Source organism: Cryptotermes secundus, unplaced genomic scaffold (assembly GCF_002891405.2).
Source record: "Cryptotermes secundus unplaced genomic scaffold, Csec_1.0 scaffold80, whole genome shotgun sequence".
Lineage (NCBI taxonomy): Eukaryota > Metazoa > Arthropoda > Insecta > Blattodea > Kalotermitidae > Cryptotermes > Cryptotermes secundus.
In genome coordinates this window covers 685,092-692,419 of record NW_019732856.1, presented here as the reverse complement: position 1 = coordinate 692,419, position 7,328 = coordinate 685,092, and positions in this window count along the sequence as shown.

The following is a 7,328-nucleotide window of genomic DNA, read 5'->3' as shown; positions in this document are numbered from 1 at the left end:
ATAGTATCATTGTTAATCTTCAGATTTCAAGTTTCTGCAGTTATGAAAACGAAGACTGTGCTCCTCTGGGTTATGACAATGTGTAATTTTGTAGGAACCAGCAGACTACATCTTCTACATTGGCAGATCATGGCAACAAATTCAAACTGCCTATGAAACTACATGGTGCTGAAACACCAAAATCTGTTACATGTGTGGCAAGAAGAACATTGAAAATACAAACAAAATGTACCACAGAGATTACATCTTAAGTCTGTTTAAAGACAGCACAATGCAGTGGATACTGTCCCAAAGTGACTGCTGGGTGCAGTCAAGCAGCTACTCAATTGTGACTGTTAACATGCTGAATTCATGAAGAAAGATTAGTATTACAAATGTTGAAAACTGAAGACACAATCTTATAACTCAAACATGGAATGAAGGTGACACGGTGACTGCTATCACTTATAATGTTATCTTAATTTGTGAAGTTGAGATATGAAATGAAATGCATGTAGGAGCACACAACAGTGTTTGGAAATAAACATTAGTGCAAAACGAGCAACAAACCTGGCAAAGCTTTCCAAAAGAAAAGTGCAACTTCTTCAAGATGCAACAAAGCAAGAACTTGAATGCTCTCTATTGGGAAGCAAGAAGCAAAATGGGTTAACGATCCCAAATGCAGCCACTGGAAACCAACCAAACAACATTCACAAGAACATACAATATAGAGGCAACTGACCATCTCAGAAAAATTTATTTGCACACCTTGAGGGTCTTCTTCAACCTGAATCACGTCTTCCTAGGATCAACCCTGCTCAAAGTAAGATCCTACATAGTTATGATGAAAATCTAACTTAAAATTTATTCCTCAAGGATAAAATGTAATTTCAATTAGAATACAGGCCAGCTAAATGACCTGTTTTGATGTACTAGAATAACAAAAAGGAATGGTATGGTGTATCTAGTCACTGCAACATGATCTATTCAAAGGACTGTGCCCTTCCGTTGAATGCCTGCAAACATGGTTCCTGCTTGCCCACAAAAACGAAAGAACCCAAGTTGGAAGTATGCATGAGATACTGAATGACAACCTCATGATAAAAATAATGATCAGTAAGTGTACATACTCCTCACCTGCAGCTGGAAGGAGTAACATACATCAAATGTTCTCATGTGGATAGAGAGATGGGTGGGAACTGAACCTGGCTTACCAAGAACATCAAGTGTGCCAATTGGAAAGACAGCTAAAGCCTTGCATCCTCAGTGTGTGACTTGATCTACATATACCATCACATTAACAAATGCAACTAATGGAAGAAGTTAAAATTAATAAACATGGGTTCTGAAAATACAAATCAGGTAGTGAACTTAAATATATATGGGACATTTTCCATTGGTTTCTTTTTTAGTTAAAACAATATGTTTCAGAAGCTGGCTCTGCTGCTGTCATCAGGTAAAATTATAAAGACCTACTCTGATGGATGCATTATATCAAGCTAATCTCTGTGCCCAAAAAACAACAGTAGCTCCAGTCAGGGTCCATAAATCATAAATGTCAAGAGATCAGGCATTTACCTGGTGTTGAAAGCAGAACAAACTCATTAAACTTATTTTTTAACCAAAAATGAGATAACAGAAAATGCTGAATGTATATGTCAGTTCTATAACACACCTTGGACTCAACAAATAGGATACTTTAAAAAGGTTTATAAATACTGTTTTTTACACTTTCTCTGCTGGATATAAAACTCAACACAAGCACACCATTCTTTGCAGATTAATGCTAAAATTGCACAGACAACAATAACACCATCACACCATTACGTGAAACTTTTCTTTCCTTCCTCAACAGTCTCAGACAAATTCTACACAAATTCATCACCTGTGTGTCCAATGGAGACCATCTGCTTGCTGTGATTTGCTCTGCATTGTATCCTCAATATGCTGAAATTCATGCAAAAGCTCCAGAGTACACCATGGTAGTGAATGTGTTAAAGTACAAGATATGCATAGCAAGAAAACTTTACTGGTATGCAAATGCCATGGATCTCATTTTGAACAAACATTGTAACAAATGCTTCATACAAGACATCCCTCCTAGTCAGCTGACTGTCTCACAAACCACGGGAACTGTACAAAACACATGCACCATACAGATAATATTCATGACTGCCAACACATTTTCTGATTCTCTAAATATCTATGACATGATTATATCAGACATCATCCACTGTCTGAGGCATAGCAATTTAGGAGTCTGAGACTTGATAACTACTCATTACACTCATAGCTGTTGTTTTAAATTAACCTGTACCATTCAGGAACAGAGGATTTCAAATGTCCCAGTACTCTGTGGCTGAGAGTGGGAAGCTGGAGCTTAACCATTGGATAATAGTATAGGCAATGAGAAACTGCCAAGCTCAGCCAGTTGGACTGCATGCATGATCCATTAAAACAGTGTAATGCATAGGAAATAATGATTCATAATATATGTTTATGCAAAGCAAGCATTCTTCCCATCTTCTGTATGACTGTGAGAAACAAGATACTGGACTGAAGAGGATGCTATGCGGCACACAGTGCTTGGTAGACAAAACTTGAGTTAGGTTCTGGAATGTAATCTTTCTTCTAAACAAGGGGATGAAACAGAATATGGGTTAAAGGGCCTTCACTGCTAGCTGTAAGTAACTTTGAAAACAAAACTGCAAGTACAGTTGATACAAAAAGTTCAGGGAAAATAGTGCCAGCTAGTTAGGAATCACTTATTACAGTGGAGCTTGAAAAATGAACTCATTTTATGTGATTGTTTTTCATATATGTAATATTAAAAAAAACTGAAGGTTTCAGTGATTTCTGTTGCTATAATGAAGTCCTCGCCATAATCCATATTTGTTATATCGGTTTCATTGCAGAGAATTCTGGTGTGAACTCGTCTTGAAATGACCACTTGGAAGACTGAGATGGAGATGAGAAGCTAATACTAAAATGGATCTTAGATTAAACTTAACTGGCTCATCAGGTTCACACGTAGGTTTTGGTGTTGAAAAGTATTGATTCTTTTCGACTTGAGGAATTAGTTAATTATTTCTTGTGGCAGTGGTGAGGACGGAAGCCAGGATACACTAAATAATGATAAAATATGCTAACAGCCCAAGTATGTGAATATTCAGAGGGTCTCAGGTTTGATGCTGGCTTTTGCACAATAGATAAAACAAAATAATGGCAAAGAATGCTTCAAGACAGCAGTAGAATTAGCTCCTGAAACAGTGTGTATGTCAAATGCGCAATGTCCAATGTAATCACACCAACAGATTCCAGTACTGTTATGGCCAGAGTGGCCTCAGGCTGTCTCAGAGATTCAGATATAATGTAACAAGATGGCATAACCACATGACAGGGCAAGGGATGTTGCTTCAAGTACAGTTTATACATACATTCACACAAACTACATTCATACATTTACATAAAATAAAGAGCTAATAATATAACAAGTAATATAAATATATATAATGTAACAAACAGAGCCAGTTTTGAACGGAATCCGCTAGACACAGATCACTAAATACCATACTTCTCACTTCTGCGCAACAGATCAAATAATCAGACTCAATCATTTCTGTAGTGGCAACACAACAGAATTCTTTTACATTATGGTTTCTTTCATGGTTGCTGGGAGATGACATTTCACAGTTTTATTTACCTAAAAAATGTGAAACTATTACTTTTTCTCAGCAATATGACATCCACATTAAGTAATGCAAAGTGATCCAAAAGCTTGCATCAGAAGCATTTTAAGCCTGCTAATTAGTTCTTTCCTGACAAACTAATGGTAGGTAAGAAGCTGGAGTTGGTTTACACATGTTAACAGCAACAGAGCTTTACACCAATATTAACGCTTCCAATCTCAACAGAAATCAATTCTTCTGTAAGAAGAAAGATAAGAAAACATTTCAGGGTTCAGTGCCCAAATAATTTTTATTCATGTGCAAACACTGTTGCTCTATTTGAGAACTTAGTCACTAGGGTAAGTATTTTACAGCTGATGCATAGAGTCAACAACTTTCAACCATATTGGACATACACAAATTAAACAGCAGAGTGAATATTAATATAAAACTGTTAACAAAAATATCCTCAGTAACTGAATTTATGAATTTATTGCCTTCTCCCAACAACAGTGAACGTGCTCAACAAATTAAACAAGAAAGAAATCTCCTCTCAATCTCCATCAATATTTCACACATGCAAGCCAAAAGAAATCTCTTACTTCTTCTTTCATCTTCAACACATATTCATTTTTTTTACATAAATGATGCAGGAAAGAGAAAGGTAATGAAGTTGTTTATACCCAGGTCTCTATGACACTAGGCATCCATATTCTGGAGAAACAATACATTTTCAAGACACTTTCAGTCACAGTCTGCCTTTGTAACTAACATGTCACATGTTCACAAAACTGCTAGCTTACATTCACCTAGATATCAGCCTCTTAAGGCACGAATGTCACTATATTTTTCTTCTCTTGACAATGTCAATTTGGCTCTGTATGCCAGGGTTTCCCAGATAACACCCTCAGAATAATTTATTTAGGATGATCTCAAAATATGTGTCAGATTAAGACATGGACCTGAAGTCTGAGCTCCACTGAAGTAGACTCTGTCCAGGCACTTTTGAGGAAGCCTGTGATAGCTACATGTCATATAGAGGAAATGTGGAAAGCTTGTGGCCCCTCTGTTTCTGAAAGTACTCCTGGACCCATGACCATTCAGGTGCTCTATATAATAACTTGTAATTCATATTTCAAAACCACCCTATGCTGATAGAAAGGAGGCTGAAGATTCTGGTCTTGCAGATTGCAAGAAATGTTTGCATACAAACAAGTTTCTACTATTAAGCAATGACACTAGTACTGGTATCACCGAAATTCACCAAGGTCCATAAAAAGTGTAACATACCAAGTTATTTAGATTTCTGTGGGCCATTTGTGGAGGCTGTATCAACTAAACGTGAGATTATATAAAATCTAATAAAATGTGAAAATGATATGATAAAAGTGAGTACACTGGAAGACATGGGTATGACCTACTACATTTCAAAGCAGTATCCTGGAAAAACTGAGGAATATCACAACATACATCTACCATGCACGAACCAGGTACCCAAGTGTAAGTCAAGATACATTATCACTACGATAAGCTGCTTAGGATATCAGATTACAAGACAAAAAAGTTTTGGTAAAAATAATCATGAATGATTACTGCTGTCATGATATTCGGTTTTGGATTTATGCAAATTCTTTTTATAATGGCCTTCCCTTCCACATCTGTGGGGAATTATACCCGACTGTTTAGGCCTGAACACACTGACACACTGACAGAACAGAGATAGAGAATTCACCTTATGAAGTCTGAAAATTAAACAGCCAGACTGATGTTTCTGTGAAGCAATTAGTAACACTGGTGAGTCGGCATGTATGATATCACATGGATACATGATTGAGTAGCCACAGCGATTCAGCTCTTTTGTAGTTGCAATTGGTATTTTATTGGCATCATGTCTTATTTATTAAAAAGCATGACAAGAAAAAAATTCCCATCCCAAGTTGTTGTAAGATGTCACCATTTTGCAGGTATATATAATTGTTGTGACAGTGAAATGTAACGCCACTGTTTTCAATGAAAAAACAGAATCTCCATGACTGAAAAATGTTTAACTGTCAAAATTAAAGGTCTAAGGTAAAGCTATCCCTGTAGCAGGCCATGAAGGCCCATAGGGTTGTGAGTTGTCGAGGCTCCCACGTTCTCTAGACAATCCGCTCATAGATGGTGCTAAGGTTATGAGGCTTACACGCTGGCCACCCCTTAACCCCCAGGATGATTCCTGGTACTCATTTGTTGGAGGCTGAGTTGACCAACCGGCCAGAGTACAGCTGGAAGGATTAGGTAAATTGAAAAAATCCACCTCATTGGGACTTGAACCCATGACCTTCCTGCTTGTAACATAGTGCCTCAACCAACTAGACTAATGCATGCCACAAATTAAAGGTCCAAAACAAGCCCATCTCCTTTCATAATATAAAAACCAATGTTCTTTATAAACGTATTAATCCAAAACATTTACTAGGCATAGCATTCTGTCATGATGATTTCAAATGTTTATGGACACATTCTTCAACAAAAGACTACATCTTTAGCTTGATATGTGGATTCTCAATGACATACCTTCTCACAAAGCACTTCTGACAAATAATTTTTTGGCCTAAAAACAAACATCAGTATTGGAATATCAATCATATCCATTCCTTTGACCCTGTGTGATCTTTATGTTCGTAAATCCAAAAGTCTCCTTGTAATGCTCTCACTTTGAACCCCCTAAAAACAAAAACTGAAGAGATTTCTGCAACAGAAATTCTAGCCATGTTATAAATACTCATACCCGCAGAGACATTGGAATGCACGTATATGATTAAACAATGAGGACCATACTGGGACCACAGTGAATGATGTTTCTGGACCTTGGACTTCACACAAAGTTCATTATTAAAATATTATTAATTTTCAACCTCAACTTTAAATGTTTGGCATTGTTTACAAAGTGAATTTCACAGCATGAAGATTTGTCATTCTTAGTACACGCATATGGCAGTGAAATTTGTTGTTTGGATCTCCAAGACTGTAATATCTACAATGACATGGCAAACTGTTACCAGTATGACTATGAAAGCTACTCATAACATGATGCTGCATTAGCTAAGTCCATGGAGCAGAGCTCTTCTTGAGAAGCTAGTAGTTCCATAGATAGGCAATAAATTCCTTGCCTTTTCTGGAAACTTAAGATTCATCACTGTGTTTGTAAGGGCCACTGATACTGCAATAGTAACTTTAATGTATTGTGACATGTTGACCCCTACCCCCCCCAGCTGCACGTAGCTGTAACGTAGCGCTCGCGTAATAGGCGAGTAATCACCCCACATCCTGGTAGCTATGCAACGCACGGTGACGTCACGAGCGGAGCCGACGTTAGCCGAGTCCCCGCAACCTTGAAGCTATGCAAAGCGAATCAACAGCGGTGACGTCACCGAGGGATATCGCGGTTGCTAGGCAGCAGTCAACAACTCCGGACAGCGTGGCTAGCAACACGACACGTGACAACTGGTGTCAGAAGTGGGATTTGAACTTACACACGTGACCGACGAGATTCGATCTCAAGACACGTGACAATTTGGTGTCAGAATTTTTATGAACTTAAAGACGCCACATACGAATTGTTGTGCATCGAATATTTTACTGCTAGAAAATGGAGATGCAGCAAATGATGGAAATGCTTCTCAAGGAAGTCAGAGCTAG